At 33.6% G+C, this 16,832-nt stretch overlaps 1 protein-coding gene across 2 annotated transcripts in view; it reads right to left on the bottom strand.

The window, feature by feature from the left end:
* The window catches only part of Sb (serine proteinase stubble), a 357,923-nt gene that overhangs the window by 233,558 nt on the left and 107,533 nt on the right, over positions 1 to 16,832 (bottom strand). The gene's annotated exons all lie outside the window — the stretch shown is intronic.

Genomic DNA, 16,832 nt, shown 5'->3' with positions numbered 1-16,832 from the left:
TCTGTTAAAACTTGCCACAATGTAGTTCGTGCGATATACGGCAAATCCGGGTCGTCTCTAACTTCTTGTAAAATTTTGTTTAGGTTTGGTATTTCTTTTTTGAAAAAAAATCCATGAATTTTCCTTCGAATACCATTTTTGGCAAATTCATCAATTTCAATAGGTTTTTTCCCTCTCTTTAAGTGTTCGTTTGTGTTTGGGTTAACTATACCGTGTTTTTTTCTTTCTGATAGGAACCTATATATAGTTGACTCCCCTACGCCAGTCATGTTGGCACAACTTTCGACTATGTTGCGAACAGTGTTTGTGGGATTCTGAGAAACCAGAGCGTCGTGAACATTCAGGACAATAGACTTGTCTCTTGGTGAATAGACAGACTTACTGACTGTACGCAACAGTACCGGTGTAAAACTTGATGATGTTGATGATGAAGCAATCACAAATAATCCAACAAAACGAGCACGAGCGAAAGGTACGTATATATTCGTAGGTATATGGAATAAAAAATCACTCACGCACTGCATATAATTCGCAAAAGAAATATTCGAGACGCTAATTACTGCCGTAGACGCGGAAACACCGACGAGCCGTAAATTATGCGATCAAAAATGTACTAAACAAAAAATTGTTTTCGTTCGTAATAACTTCACCCTTTCAAGTTAAGTTTCGAATATAATTATATTATTAAAAATCTGGAGAATTCCATCCTAATTATCTTGCAACGAATAGTACCTTCGGATATGAATTCAAGGTTTTCTAGTAAAGTGATTAAACGCGAAGATTAGTATTAAAATATCCAAAAAGATAAGGTATTCTTATTTACAAAATTGTTAATGGTTAAATTCTTATTTTTATTAATATAATAACCAACATTAGCTGTGAAAGTTTTAATTGTTTTTTGTTAAATATATTAGTAATAAAACATTATTAACTATTAATATTAGCATTAATTTTAATGAATAAACACCTCAGGAACGCCTATGATGATACAAATTTTACGACCGTTTTATGACTTTGAGGCACATTTCGGTCTCTCAACAATTTGTGAACGGAATTTAAGCGTTGTTATGTTATGTATTTTACTGTAATTATCATAAAATAGATCAGTGCAACCTGTAAGGAAAATAGTTAGTATAAAATATTCTTAATCAAGTTAGGCATGATCCATTGAACAAATATAAACAAATGATTTCTTCATCTCACTTAAACTACCAACTTTTGTTAAATCTGGTATGTCAATTCTTATAAGCCAACTCTGTAGCAATAAATGCCTGTAAAGCTTCTCATTTTTTCACGTTTAGACTCTGATTGTTACTAAAATGGGAAAAATCATGAATGGACAGTTACGGAATGTCCGAACCATGTTTTTTCAGATGCATTTCAGAAATGAGGAAGGCATATCTGGATTACAATGACAAGTAGAGGTACTCGCTTGGTATGCGGGAACTTATGTAGAAGCTGTAAATTTAAACTTATTGAGGTTAAATAAAGAAAATGGTAATTAAAAAGTAAGTAATTATATTGTAAGAGGAGCGTTCGCCGTTATTGGCTTTAAGGAATGTTTTAGGTTTGTTAACATTTTATATTCAGTTTATACTGCAATTGTTGGACACTTTTTTAAGAAGTTACTACCACTGAGCAATCGTAATAATACTGATCATAGCAATGGTATTAAAAATCGTCATAACAGTTTTATTACCAGTCAATATTAATTGAAAATTAAATTATTGTGGCAATAACTAAAATAATAATCAAGTAAGAGTACTAAAATAATATAATGTTATTTCATCAATTTGCTTTACTTGATTACTTCGAGTATTATTTAATCATTAAGTATACGAATCACTATACTTATGTTTACTTACTTTTATAATATTGTATTCAGGTATTTTCTTCTTCTAATTTATATTGTTTTATATATCTAAAATATATTCATACTCTTTGTTGATATTTTGTAATAACGTCAATTAATTTATGACGAATGCACAACTAATCTTTTTGACAAATGTTGAATTTCACCATATTAAAATATAGCACATCTATTTTTATTTTTTTTTGGCATTATCACTAATAATTGTTGTAGATTAGAAATAATTCAAAGCAGTTGGTTTTTCTGAAAATAACGAAAGAAATAGTCCAGGATATGACGTTTGTCTGCTCAGAATTCTTTTGACAGTAGGTAGAAATAGGTAACTGTTTTTTCCACGTTTTTCGGCTGGGATTACAGCTAGGATCTTGCTCCCTGTCTGTTGTAAGAGGCGACTAATGGGATAGAATGAGAGGTGGTAAGCCGTCGCCTGAGGTTTCGAGACTGCAGCAACGAACGTAGGATGCGATCTGACTTACTTATATCAATAGTACAGTAACATGTTACAGTAGCACAGTAACGTAGCCGTCATTTGAGGTTGTTGATAGTCAGTATGGGGGTTGCTAGAAGTGTGACGAGTTCGTATAACCTGGATGGGCAACTGCAAGCTCATGAACTTTTAGTCCCAAACTAGAAGTGTGCTTATAGTACGTGCTTACTTTAGATATGAGTGGCAAAAGAGTAGGCTCCTCGACAAAGACCGTCGAAACTGCAAGGTCGGGACCATATTCCTACCTGCATTCACTGGCCGCTCTCACAGGGATAACGGACAAGGTGTTTATGTAGAAATACAGGTACTACGGGAGGGTAGAGCTCGACGGTTGGCACCCTAATCTGGAGATAGACACGTAGGGGCATTGGTTCTGCCTAGAATGGGATAGATTACTTTCTGAGCGTAAAAATCTAGCGCCCTGCTGTACCCAAATGGCGGCTTTTTGTGTTGTCTGCGTTCGTTGGATCCTGGACTTTACCCTTTCAGGGGGATCTTCGTCAAAATCCGTTTATATTGACACGGATTCCTTAAATGGGTGTGGTGTCTAGATTTTCTTGGGTATTAAAGGTTTCGAATCCCACCCGCCGCACAGGAGCTCTTGTCAAAACAAGATGCATGCGTTCGCAGTCTGAAGATCGCCTCGTGTTTAAGAGTCTAGTTTCTCCTGAAAATCCGATCTAAATAGTAATACCGCCTCCATATGCTTGTCACCGTTGATATAAGGCCTCGGGCTCGAAGTAACCTGCAGTGGGGCGGAAAGTACTTGAGTAGATCACATCCGTCTTTTCAAAATCTCAGACATCCCTCATGTATTCGAAACTATGACTCTCTCAAGAAATATCTGCATTGATTCTTTCTAGCTGGAAAGTACTTTAAAAATAAAGACATTTTTGATTCCAAAAATGGGAAAATTTAGACGTTTCGGGCGACTCACAATTTGTTACTAATAAGGAGTATAAAAATAAATACAGGATGCTTTAAAAAGGTATGTCATAAATTAAATCTTGCATTCCGGGCACTGCACTCCTAAACTACTTGATATTTTGTAATAAAAATGGACACATTACTTTCTTGTTCTGAAAGCGTTTTTCATACAAAAGAAACAACAAAATCTAAGCGCACAGAAAAATTTTAAGTGGGGTGTGCAGCCCTAAATTCCCATTACTTGTACAGATTTATTAAAGGTGGTGCCATTCGTAGTAATATGGCACTTTCGAATTACTTTTTCTAGTGCAAGGTTAAATAAGAGACAAGACAGTCCATCTCCCTGTCTCAGTCCATTTTTACAATGGAAGGGGTTTGAAAAGTCGTTTTGGATTCTGACTACTCTCTACGCCTGTGAGTGTAAGTTCCGTAAGTTGAACAAGATGAAGCGACGTTTGAAATTCCATTATGGCCTGTAGAAGTTTTTGTCTGTTGACTGAGTCGTATGCGGCTTTAAAATCCACGAACTCAAGCGTATTCTCAAGAATCTGCCTGACTGTGGAGATTTGATCCGTTGTTGATTTATTGGGTCGGAAACCGCACTGGTAGTTCCCAACTATTTGTACAGCATAGGGGATCAATATTTTGTAGAATACGTTGAACAATACTTTATATGTCACGTTAAGTAGGGTGATGCCTCTATAATTATCACACATCATCATATCTCGCTTTTTGTGAAGAGGGTGCATTACACCTAATTTTTAGTCCGCGGGCGTTTCTTTTCGTTGCCAGATTTCGGTTACTAATTTGTCTATGTTTTAAAAAGGGTATCATCACCATTTTTAAAGAGTTCGGCAGGAAGATTGTCCAAACCGGGGGCTTTGTTATTTGTCAGTTTTGAAATGGCTTCTCTAATTTCTTCTTTGGTGGGGGGCGGCTCTTGAGCGTTTTCATCCATTTCAGGTAAAGTAATTTCTATTTGGTCTTCTTCACGACTGTCGCTAAGCAGTTCTTTAAAATGATTCATCCACCTGTTTAGTATCTGTTCTTTGTCACTAATTATGGAACCATCTCTATCTTTACATGCTGTTATTCTGGGTCTGAATTATTTTCTGCAGCTGTTTATCTTTTGGTAGAATTTTCGCGAGTCTTTTCTATTGTGGTAGTTAACAATCTCGTTTAGAGCGTTTTCGTATGGATCTTTCTTTTTCCTTCTAAACGTCCTTTTTTCTTCTAGTCTAAGATTTTTATAGTCTTCCAGGTTTGATCTCGTTCTGCGCTGCTGAAGTCTCTTGTGTGCTTCATTTTTCTGTTGGTTAATTAATCTACATTCTTCGTCAAACCACTCTTCGTTTATTTTAGCTTGGTTAGGTTTTAAAAAGCCTTTAGCCGCTGTATGGATAGCTTCCTTGCATTTGGTCCAGTGTTCTTCTATACTTAAATTTTCGTCAATTCTTGTCAGCTCTTTATTTAAAATTTGCTGTAGTTACCCCTAGCGTCTTCAAATATTAGCACATCAGTATTATATTTCGTAGATTTTGTGCTCCGGCTTTTCTTAGCGTTTGATATACGAGCCCTGAGTTTTGTTCTTACAAAGTAGTAGTCAGAGTCTATATTAGCATCTCTACATGCTCTTACATCTAGTACGTCCGAGAAATGTCGACTATCAATTAGTACATGGTTAATTTAGTTTTTTGTTTGACCCTCTGGTGATTTCCATGTGGCTTTGTGGATTTTTTGTGAGGAAAACATGTACTTACTACCACCATTCCCAATGATGCTGCGAGTTCAATCAGGCGTAAACCATTTTGGTTGCTGACAGCATAAAGACTATGCTCGCCGATCATGGGTCGGTAAATAGTCTCTTGGCCGACTTTAGCGTTAAAATCACCAATAATAATTTTTATGTCGTTGTTCTGGCATTGTAAGTGCTTTCCAGTTTCTAGTAAAATATGTCTTCCTCGTTTTCTTTATCTTCAGTGGCAGCATGGATATTGATAATGCTGTAATTAAAGAACCTGCCTTTAATTTAGATTCTACATATCCTGATTTTCTGTTTTAAAGTTTCCGTAACAGAAGAATTTTTACAGGAGGGAGGTGTTAACCCACTGCCTAACCCCCAACCTGGAGGACCAGTTCACACGCTCTTGTTAGTTGCCGACCCAACCTACCACCGGATTGGATACCGGATCTCCAGTTGGGTTGCTCGGTTTAACAGGGACATAGGAGTATATGTATTATGTATAAATAAAAGATAGTCAATATTGAAGACTAAGTTTAAAAAAAGGGTGCGCATCACTGGATGCCTCTCTGCATCTCTCCCTGGGTTGAGATTGTATAGATAGATTGTAATCAAATTGGGGTTAATAAAAAATATACTATAAATTTAAAGAAAGTTAAATAAGTAAATCTTCTTTAAACGTTTAAATACTAAGATAGTAACAATTTATAAATCCAATTACTAGTAGTATTACCAGTTTTTCTATCGAAGCTCCGTATGGTATACTAACAAAAAAATTAATTCATATGATATCATAGCAACCTCGGCGCGTTTCTATTAAAAGTTCCGTTTTCTCTGCACTTTTTAGATGAGCATGCACATTTATCTCATTTTCTATATATCATTAAAGTTTCACAAACAATTTCATGTCTCTTCCAATTTCAATTTCTCTGCAACGTTTACGATCACTTTTACGATCAGAATTATTCCATTAAAGATGCTTTGTAGTTTCTTTTTCCTCGAAGAACTAATCTTTGTCACAGGTTTCATTCGTATTAATAACATCTAACGCGGTACTGATTTTCTTCGATGATATAAATAGTACATACGCGACACATCTCGTCAAATAATATAATATTTACTACCTTTTAACTGTACTTTTTATAGCTACAAATATTAAAGAGAAATAATTACGTCACGGCTTTAACATACAACAATATAGAAGGTGCTACAAAACAATACAGTTCCCATAAGTGACAACAGAAATTATTTATCAGTATATGTCCGCAATAACTTGTCTAAAATATTACAGAAATACTTTTTTCCTTACATGACGCAGCAATCGTGCAGGGTTATTAGCGTATATGGATTATGCTACAAAATTAGAACTGATAACAATAGACAATTTCTTTTAAATAAGTGATGGATTCGACGGTTTTTTGATGGATTTTTGATTATAACAATAAAACACTGAAAACTTTGTTTTTAAAACTTCCACAAAATTTATTAAAATATTTTATCACTACAGCGGTTTCGGCAGAGTGCCTTTCTCAAGTGATCTACTTTTGGATGTGTTTACAATTTATAGTCTTTACCGAAATATGTTAAGAAGGGGAGAACTGTTTGTCTCAAGTTTATTCTCAGGTTATTCAGAATTATGTCTGTGTTTTTTAATTTGTTAATTTCCATAGATTCTAATAAATATAGCTTAAGGCTTTTAGTTTGGACGTAAAGAATTTTAAATTCGCCTTTAAATAATGATTATGATCTAGAAGGTAAAGTGCGTACGTAGAATCTGTTCTTCTATTATTGAAAGCCCTTTTATGTTCTGTTATACGTTTTTTAAAGGTTCTACCAGTTTGACCGATGTAAATTTTTGGGCAGTCGCCACATTTAAGTTTGCGTACACTACTGTGTAAGTGCTTTTTATTTTGGTTCTTGTTGTTTTTACACAACACAAGAACAAACAACAACTTATGCAAATATAATAAAAATATTATTGTTATCTAATTTCTTTTCTTTAAAGTATACGTTCTGGGAGGTGTGTAGAGATTTCATATTCTCTTCTGAAATTAGTCAGGGTTAGTCAGAGCATTTTTGCTATTTTGTCTACGGACTCGTGACCTTCCATTTCAGTGTGTGACGGTACTCAGATAAAATTAACTTCAATATCCGTCTTTTCGGCATTCTTTAGTTCCTTTTTAATGAGAAGTAGTAGTGGATGATTACAGTAGAGTTGGTTTAATATGATTATTGAGCTAATACAATCAGAATAAGGGTATTTCACTTTTTTACTTTGTTTGCTATCAGAACTAGTGCTTTTAGTATAATAAATAGTTCAACAGAGTAATAAGCTGGTATCAGTAGAGGGAAGGCGAATAAAACACTAAAAACTTTTATTTTCAACACTTTCACAAATTTTTATTACAATTGTTCGGCAGAGTGTCTTTCTCAAGCCTCTCACTTTTTGCCACGCCACACAACTTGTGGAAGTATTGGAAACAAGTTTTTAGTGTTTTATTGCTTGATGGTAAGATAAAAGTTCGATTAGTTCAATTTGAAGTTTGGACAAAACTTCTAAAGCGGTCAGCGAATACGTTGTATATAACTGGATTATATTGATTTGATGATACTGCAGCAACGTAAGAAAAACTTCGGTAGTTTCTTAGTGGAATCTGCCCAGTCTCCCAGTATAGGATTCGGATTGGACTTGTGTGATGTGCTCCTAAAGAAATTATAAGACTTGTAAGGAGATCTATTGTAAACGATTGAGCCGTAGTCAAGTTTGGAACGTACTAGGACCTTGAAGATATCTAGTAATGTGAAAGAACGGGCACCACAGTTTATAACTATTTTAAATGTATCTTTCAGGTTAGCTTGTGGTCAAAACTCATACCGGGAACTCTAAGTTCGTCTTTATATTAAGAAGTCCTTCGTTTAAAAATAAGTTTTTTGATTGCATTTGATGACTTTTCTTAAAACACACGTTATTAGTGACATTATATATTAGTTATCCATAAGTGACAACAAAAATTATTTATCAGTATATATGTCCGCAAGATGTTAATAAAATATTACAGAAATATTGTTTTCCTTACATGACGCAGCAATCATGCAGGGTTATTACCGTGTATGGATTATGTTACAAAATTAGAACTGATACCAATAGATAATTTCTTTTAAATAAGTGATGGATTCGACCGTTTTTTGATGGATTTTTGATTATAACAATAAAACACTGAAAACTTTGTTATCAAAACTTTCACAAACTTTATTAAAATATTTTATCACTACAGCGGTTTCGGCAGAGTGCCTTTTTCAAGTGATCTACTTTTGGATGTGTTTACAATTTAAAGTCTTTACGAAATAGGTTAAGGAGGGGAGAACTGTTTGTCTTCTGAGTTCATTCTCAGGTCATTCAGAATTATGTCTGTGTTTTTTAATTTGTTAATTTCCACAGATTCTAACAAAGATAGCTTAAGACTTTTATTTTGGAAGTGAAGAATTTGAAATTCGTCATTAAAAGAATGATTATGATCCAGAAGGTGAAGTGCGTACGTAGAATCTGTTCTTCTATTATTGAAAGCCCTTTTATGTTCTGTTATACGTTTTTTAAAGGTTCTACCAGTTTGACCGATATAAATTTTTGGGCAGTCGCCACATTTAAGTTTGCGTACACAACTGTGTAAGTGCTTTTTATTTTGGCTCTTGTTGTTTTTACACAACACAAGAACAAACAACAACTTATGCAAATATAATAAAAATATTATTGTTATCTAATTTCCTTTCTTTAAAATATACGTTCTGGAAGGTGTGTAGAGATTTCATATTCTCTTCTGACTTTAAGTTAGTCAGGGTTAGTCAGAGCATTTTTGCTATTTTGTCTACGGACTCGTGACCTTCTATGTCAGTGTGTGACGGTACCCAGATAAAATTAACTTCAATATCCTTATTTTCTGCATTCTTTAGTTCTTTTTTAATCAGAAGTTGTAGTGGATGATTACAGTAGAGTTGGTTTATGATTATTGAGCTGATACAATCTGTAATAAGGGTATTTCACTTTTTACTTTGTTTGCCATCAGAACTAGTGCTTTTAGTATAATAAATAGTTCAGCAGAGTAATATGCTGGTGTCAGTAGAGGGAAGGCGAATAAAACACTAAAAACTTTTGTTTTCAACACTTTCACAAATTTTTATTACAACTGTTCGGCAGAGTGTCTTTCTTAAGCCTCTCACTTTTTGCCACGCCACACAACTTGTGGAAGTATTGGAAACAAGTTTTCAGTGTTTTATTGCTTGATGGTAATATAAAAGTTCGATTAGTTCGATTTGAAGTTTGGACACAACTTCTAAAGCGGTCAGCGAACACGTTATATATAACTGGAATTTATTGATTAGATGATACTGCGGATCCGCCCAGACTCCCAGTATAGGATTTGGATTGGATTTGTGTGATGTGCTCCTTGGGAGCACATCAATCAATAATTTCCAAGGAAATTAGAAGACTTGTAAGGAGATCTATTGTAAACGATTGAGCCGTAGTCAAGTTTGGAATGTACTAGGACCTTGTAGATATCTAGTAATGTGAAAGAACGGGCACCACAGTGTTGTGTTTGCAAGAGATCGTAACAAATTTATTTTATTGCTGTAGCATTGCTTTTATAAATATTTTAAATGTATCTTTCAAGTTAGTTTGTGGTCAAAAATTATATAGGGAACTCTGAGTTCGTCTACATATTTAAGAGGTCCTTCGTTTAAAAATAAGTTTTTCCATTGCATTTGATGACTTTTCCTAAAACATACTGCTTTGGTTTTAAGGGTCTAAATTATCTGAATATAGCATAGCTTTTCTAGAATGTTTAATTTTTGTGGTAAGGGCTATAAGAAATATAGTTGTGCTAAAGTTCGAGCCCTATGTATATACCATTTTCTTGAATTCCTTTTGAAGAATATACATCGTCTACTCTCATATATTTTTATAAGTTTGATATACATTTAACTATATTATCTCTTATTTTCCATTCGCGAGAGGTTTTTAACATTGGATATTTTCGTACTGAACCATAGGCTTTACTAATTTCTAAAAATATTCCGATACAGTGAGAAATAAATTTGGTAAAGCATTTTTGTGCTATAGTTTTAGTTTATTTCTAACTTTTCTTAACCTTCTTGTGCACGGTCCGACTTTAAACCTATTGTGCATAGATAAGGTACCCGTGTAGATTTTAAATGAAAAAATATTTACCGGATCGTTTTGTAAAATTCTACCTAAAACTGCAATACGTATTTATTGTATGTTCCATTATAAAATCGATTTCTACATTGATAGTGGCTTATTAGGCTACATTTAGCTACCCTTATCTTCAAAAGAATTTGTACTATTTGTCTAATGGTAGGCGATTATCAGATTATTTTAAATAGCTCTAATTAGACATGTCCAAAAAAACATATATTTATGAATTTAATTAAATTAGTGTAATTAGTTTCGTCAAAGTGAATATTCGGTATTTTATTTATTACTCAAAATCCGAAATTCATATTTCAAATAGGGGAATTATCAGCAGCCAATATAATAGGTAAGTTTCATAATGTATTGTTAAAATAAATAGTACAAATCGATTTGTTTTTTATATGTAGACTCACATACGAGCAACGAAACGAATATTTAGTATTCATGTACGAAAAAATATTGAGTGCTAGTGAAGAGGAATGTTTTGAGTAAAAAAAGGAAGAATGGATTTCACCCCAAACAAACGGAGATTTGTCTACTTTTTCGGATGTTGAATATGTAGATGGATGGTAACGTAGATGGTTAAATAAAATAAAAGGCAAATTCTTAGGAAGAATAAAATGAAAACCATGGAAGCAACACTGCTGATGATGCAAATGCTGCACCGTCGTGTTTAATGGCTCAAGATCGGACTAAGTAGAAAAAAAGGTGTTGGTAGTCGTACTAAACAGCACAATATTGTACGTTAAAAACCCGGTCCTGTTGCATCAACTAAAGGTTTATCAGTAGTTGACACGTTGAAATTAATTTTCTGTGAAGAAATAGTAGATATTATTGTGCGAGAAACCAACAGAAAATCTGACCGTTTTTTTTCAAAAATGAAATAAAGGGAATCTAATTAAACCCAGTAAAACTTTTCAACGTTTGAGTACTCAAGAACTGTATATATACATTGATATCCTTATAACTATCGGTGAACAGCATGCAAGTAATCAGCACCTCAAAATTTTATGGAAGACGTATTTGCATCAATTATATCCGAGCTACAGTGGAAATTAACCGATTTCGAGAGATATAACGATTTATTCGCTTTGTCGACCAGACAATTTTGGATTGAATACTTTCTATTCCAGCGCTAATAACAAATGCGCCATCATAAACTCCAGCTGCTAATCTTTCTGGATGTTGATTTGAGGTATGCTAATTATTGCTTAATCAAACCTGATGATACTGATGTTGCGCAGGGTATTCTACAGGTTTAATAAATTTCCAAAATTGCTTATGTGTAAGGCTGTTTTTAAAGTTTCCAAACATAATACCTGATTTTCCTTAATTCCCATAATTTTTTCAATTAATTTACTCCTTTAATTTAATTTTTAAGTTTAGGTTCAAACATATTTTCCACTTATCGTACAACACATTTATTACGGATATTACGCTGTGATAATTTATTTCAATCGTAATCTATCCTTGTTAATATAGTGTAACGCTAAATTATATTTTTACTAATCGGTTACACATTAAACAAGCGATGAACAGTAAAAATCAGTGAACTATAAATAAGGAATTCTTTGGATTCTGATGAAAATTAATCACTTTTATTTTAACATTCAATAACGGCGTTATTAAAGGTATCCAAGATACTCTAATCCGCTTTATACAGGGAGAACCTGTTACATGTAAGATCTGTTTATGTAGTTAGAGTCAGTTAGTTTCGATAACTGTTACAGTTAGTATTATATATTTAAGTTTTTTTTGTGTTTTTATCCACTGCATTAACATTTTCATTATTGTGGGTACATATGTGTCCCACCAAATTACAAATAATCTGCTGGTATCTATATGTTCCAAAAACCTAACTTATTTGAACGCACAATGGAATTCCGTTTGAAAATGCTTCATTGAGGTAGTCAATTATTGGTCTAATTTTATAAACTCTATCGTAGTTTGGATTGTCACGGGATAAGGCATTCTCGTTAATATTGAAATAAAAAATTGTCTGATTTTTTCGTACCTGTTGACTGACAGCACTTTTTTTTTTTCTTAAAGCCAATTTTTTCTGACCAGTATGCCCTTGTATTGGCTAAATAAACAAGGGACATATATATTGTAATTCCAATAAACTGCTTTATGTAACTTCGTGTAATATTTAGTGGTTTGTTAGAATTCTGCTGTATGGCATATAAATTTGACTTTAATAATGTGACTCCACAATTTTGTCTAAAAAACTATCCGTGAAGAATAAATTGTAATATTCATTTCGACTTTTTAGTTGTAGGATATGTTTTGGAAGACTCTGATTTCCTCTAAATTCCAGTTATTGTTCAATAAGGATAAGTTCAATTTTTTTTCTCCATGTAATGTTTAAAAATAAAAAAAAACTTCTAGTAATTTTGATCACAAATTGATTGTAAAATGAGTATACCTTTGCCCTTGGAGTAAACCAGAGTTTCTGGAGGCTCCTCCTCTACAGTGCTATTATCTATATTAGTGTCTAGAGCATTCTCATTCATTTGGTTCACTGGTTCAGAATTCTCATTGTCAGACTCATCATATGTACCAACTTGTTAGTCAGCTAGGAAATCTGGATCGACAATATCATTATGATCAGATCATCATCAAACCCATCTTCGCTATTCCAAAGCCTATCTATTATATCGGCAAGTTCCTTGTTCGTCAGCGGGGTTTTATCTTTCCAACTTATGATGTGTTATCTATAAGATAAAATTTAATAAATATGCATGATGTTGTTTGTAAAAAACAACAAACAAAAAACATAATTATGAGAAAAATATGCACAGTACTGTATACTTCCCTTACATATTAATAACACGTAAAATATATTTACTTAAATTACTTTGGTAAAACTAAAAAAAAACAATCTGAAGCCTGTGTCAGTGTCTAATCGTGTACACTATCTAAGAAGACACAATACTGGTAACCAACACCTATGATTGTTTAGTCTACTTACTGCTGAATAATACGGCATTGTTAGTCAACAACTTTATGCACAAACTGATTCATATTTATCTGCTATTAAAATAAATGTTTATTTTCAGTATGTTGTTTTTAAACAACATGATGCAGTGAAGGGCTAAAAACAGATGTAGGTATACCAATATACAAGTAATATTTTTTAGGTTGCAATGTAAAAAAGTATAAAAGACCAAATGGCCCCTTTGAAATCCACTGTCTATATTTTAACTCTCAAAAATATTAATTTTTTAAGGAAATAACTTCGCTTACATTTAGTAATTTTGATAGCAACACTCTGTAAACGCATCAGTGTACAGTGTTAAATTAATTACTGCAATTTCATACACCATTGACTACAAAACACCTAATTTACAAGTGTATAACTAGAAAACAAAATTACATTATCTTGCATCTCTTTTTTCCTTATTCCACATTTCTTTGTAAGCGGTAACTTCCTTAAGAAAATAATGTAAGTTTTAACATTTAATATGGTAATATCATTACAATTATTACTGGATATTACTTTGATGACACGCTGCGTCCTGCTTCTGTTTATGCTAATATAAATCTATTTGTTTTTATAACTCACGTCAGCATGAACACACACTGCAAATTTTATTTCAAATAATTTTTCAACACGTTTTCATTGATATATTTTTTGTAATTAAATACGCTCTTTAAGGTAATAGATAAAATGACGTAAGGAAAATTCGCTACCATGGCATCGGGATTCTAATATCAAAGCACCAATACTTTTCAAGCATAAAGAAAAAAGCGTAATTTTTTTATTACAAAATTAATGGGCCACTTATGCAAGGACGATTACAAAAGAAAAAATGCGACAATGAATGTTACAAAATACAAAATGTTATCGGACAATGAAATTATATTGTACACTACAACTTTAGATCTTTTAAGAAATTTTTAATACGGAGTTTATTTTATCAGGATTACTTAAAATATTTTGTATATTAGGATTGAGGAGATAAAGTAGTCTTTTGGAAGAAAATTAATTGTATTCGGTGAGTATATAATTAACTATCAGTTGTGATTGACAGCTTTGACAAGAAGGTCGTTTGTGGATGACATCAGGTACCCATGTGTTAATTTTGTCTGATCCGAAGTCTCCTTGCCATGATAACATCTCGTCTGGACAAACTTGTACAGCCAAAAATAGGAGGACTGTCAGTTAAATGTTCAATTTGATGTAAAGCTGAGCAAATGGTTTCCCAGTGTTGTTGCCAAGGTTTTTGTTCTTTTTTAATGTGAGATTTTAAGTCCTTAATAATTTGGATGTTATGAGCCGGATCAGATGATGTTGTCGCAAGTTTTGCATCATAGACTGCAAGTTTATTGCCTGTTATACCAATATGGGATGGTAACGAGATTAGGGTAACTATTTTTAGAAAAAAATAAATTGGTAATGGTTATGATCTTTTGGACAATAGGATAAGCAGTACATTTTAGATAGATTAGATTGGGTCCAACTTGGTAGTAACTTGATTATTTATTCATAAAATGTATTTAATAGCTTTAAAGTATGCTGAATAAGTGGCCAGTATAAAGGCTGTAAAAGGATGGGATAAGCGATGATGTGCTAAGAGTATGTTAATCTTGTAATAGAACAAAACAAGCATCAGTGTATAGTAATAAGTCGCATTTCTTTGTAAATATAATTAATTTTTTATAAAGACTTCCCTGTGAGTTTTAAATTTATCGTCATCATCATCATCATCAATCAGCCCTGAGTTCTCCATTGTTGAACATAGGCCTCCTCTAGACTTTTCCATCTTCTTCTGTTCTGCGACTCTGCTATCCAATTGGTCACGATTCTTTTGAGGTCGTCGGTCCATCGCGTTGGGGGTCTTCCTCGGCTTCGCTTGCCAGCCCGTGGTCTCCACTCAAGCAATTTTTTTGTCCAACTGTCGTCTTTTATTCTTGCAACATGTCCTGCCCATCTCCATTTTTGCCTTGTAATATGTTCGATAATGTCTTCCACTCCGGTTCGTCTACAAACTTCCTCGTTTCTTATTCTATTTTTTAAGCTTATTCCAAGCATTGATCTCTCCATCTTTCGTTGTGTCCTTCTCAATTTTTCGTCTGATGTTTTTGTGAGAGTTAAGGTTTCTGCTCCGTATGTGAGGACTGGTAGAACGCACTGGTTAAAAGCTTTTCTTTTTAAATGGATCGGTATATTTGTTTTAAATACGTCTCTCATTTTTCCGAATGCAGCCCAACCCAGACTTATTCTTCTGAGTAGCTCGCATGTTTGGTTATCTCGCGTTAACCTTATTTCGTGACCCAAATACACATATTTTTCCACAAGTTCTATGGGCGACTTTTCAATTTCTATTAACTTATTGGGGACGAGATTGGTCATCATTTTTGTTTTTCCATAGTTTATTTTTAAACCGACTTTCTGGGTTACTTGCTGTAGTTGTTGTAGCATAACTCTGGCTTCTCCTAAGTTGTCTGTTATGAGAACAATATCATCGGCATATCTGAGATGATTGAATATCTTTCCATCGATGCTAATTCCCCTTTGATTCCCAATCTAGCCGTTTAAATGCGTACTCCATAACTGTTATAAATAGTTTTGGCGACAAGGTATCTCCCTGCCGCACCCCTCTGCCAATTTTTAGGTTATTTATTCTCTTGTTGTATTTCTGAGTAAGTTACTGGTGATATATTTTTCAAAGTCAAGTTCATTCGTTGGGCATCCAAGGTTTGAATTTTTTACTTTTTATCATCTTCAGTCTTTCTTGCTTAATATTGATTTCTACAGTTGCTCAGACCATTCTATGATCCCTTGCAACCGAAAATTGATTTAAGACTGTAACATCTTTGACTATATGTTTTTTGTCAGTGATGATGAAGTCGATCTCATTTTTTGTCTTACCATCGGGGCTCTTCCAAGTCCATCTTCTATGGATCTTCTTATAGAAGAAGCTATTCATTAAATATAGATTGTTTTATAATAGGAAATTTAAGAGTATTTCGCCCCTTTCGTTTCTACCTGGTGTGCCAAAATTTCCGAGGGCATTTTCAGCTGGGTCAGTGCTTATTCCTATTTTGGCATTAAAGTCGCCACATATTACCGTAAAATGTTCTTGGTCTTCTGAAATAGCTGTGTACAAGTCATCATAGAATTGTTCTATTTCTTCGTCAGCGTGACTCGATGTTGGTGCATAGAGTTGAATGATCTTTATGGAGTAACGGGTGTTTAGTTGTAATTTTGCAAGTATAACTCTTGTGGAAACTGCTTTTACTGATATGATATTCTCAGCTAGTTTTTTATTAATAAAGAGCCCAATGCCTCCATTCCCATCGTTTTCTCCGACATGATAGAAAATGTGACCGGATTTTAAAGTGGTTAGGCTTTCTCCTTTCCTTCTGACCTCAGCGACTCCAACAATGTCCCAATTGATTTTATCAAGTTCAGATTCCATTTCTATGAATTTTTCTTCTGATAGCAGGGTTCTTGCATTGAAAGTTGCAATTTTTAGAGATATATATCTGTTAGATGGTTTTCTAAAATATGTCAAAATTTTCAGTGTGAGATTCTGAATTGTTCTTTCTACTCACCTGGGGTAAATCGGTTTTTGTATTCGTATCTGACATA

The sequence above is a fragment of the Diabrotica undecimpunctata genome, chromosome 3 (assembly GCF_040954645.1).
Source record: "Diabrotica undecimpunctata isolate CICGRU chromosome 3, icDiaUnde3, whole genome shotgun sequence".
NCBI classification, from domain to species: Eukaryota; Metazoa; Arthropoda; class Insecta; order Coleoptera; family Chrysomelidae; genus Diabrotica; species Diabrotica undecimpunctata.
The sequence above is the reverse complement of the archived record's forward strand: the minus strand, read 5'-3'. Positions and strand labels throughout refer to the sequence as shown.